The sequence below is a fragment of the Triticum aestivum genome, chromosome 5A (assembly GCF_018294505.1).
Source record: "Triticum aestivum cultivar Chinese Spring chromosome 5A, IWGSC CS RefSeq v2.1, whole genome shotgun sequence".
NCBI lineage: Eukaryota > Viridiplantae > Streptophyta > Magnoliopsida > Poales > Poaceae > Triticum > Triticum aestivum.
In genome coordinates, this window is record NC_057806.1 from 153,322,505 (window position 1) to 153,323,623 (window position 1,119).

Here is a 1,119-nt window from a genome sequence, read left to right on the forward strand (position 1 = left end):
CCCCCGGCAGGGCCTGGTGCCGGCAAGGCAAGGCCCCCCGCAGAGTCCGACGCCATCAGGGTTGGGCCCGCGCAGCCAAGTGAAGTGGTGTAGAAGAAGAAGATGATGCGGCACCCAGTTTACTTTTTCAGCTCCCTCTTGTAGGGGGCCAGGTCAAGGTACTCCGGTGTGCAGAAATTGCTCTTCGGCCTCCTTATGGGATCAAGGAAGCCGCATCATTACTTCCAAGTCCACGAGATCACTGTCTTCGCTCGCCTCCCGTTGCAACGGATACTGTACAACCCAGATGCAATCGGAAGGATTGTGGAGTGGGCCTTGGAGTTGTCAAGCTTTGGGTTGAAGTTTGAAAGTACTTCGTCAATCCAGAGCAGAATCTTGGCAGAGTTCATTGCAGAATGGACCTCAATGCCCGACTAGGAAATCCATGAGACAGCTCTCCCTGGCAAGGAGGCAAGTCGCGACTGGATCATGTAGTTTGACGGGGCTTTCTCGCTGCAAGGCGCCGGTGCCGGTGTGCTGCTCGTCGCACCCACCACTACTAGGAAAAGGGCTATAGATGATATGGCCACTAATGGCACACCAGACATGTGGTGCGCCACTACTATATAGTGATGGCGCACCATGAGTCGGTGCGCCATTAGTGACCAACGGTGCGCCATTAGAAGCAAAAAAAATTCCAAAAATTCTAATGGCGCACCAGGGAGTAGTGCGCCATTACTAGTTTAACTAGTAATGGCGCACCTCCTACACAGTGCGCCACTACTTTTTTTTGCAAAACTACTAATGGTGCACATCAAGCTGGTGCGCCATTAGTAACAAGGGTTACTAATGGCGCATTTGTCTCTGGTGCGCCATTAGTAACCTGGGACAGATAGCTAGCTAAGATCCATTGTATTTAAATCGTAGTCTTCATTTCTCGATTGTATTACATGGGCACTTTTTGAACTCATGAATATTTTTAAATTTCATGGGCACTTTTTGAATTCATGAATATTTTTTCAAATTTGATCTCTATCCCCCTCCATCTTGATCGCTATCCCCCTCCATCTCGATCTTGATCCCCCCCGCACCCACCCCCGCTAGCTCCACCACCGCCGACGACCCACCGCACCCTCCCCC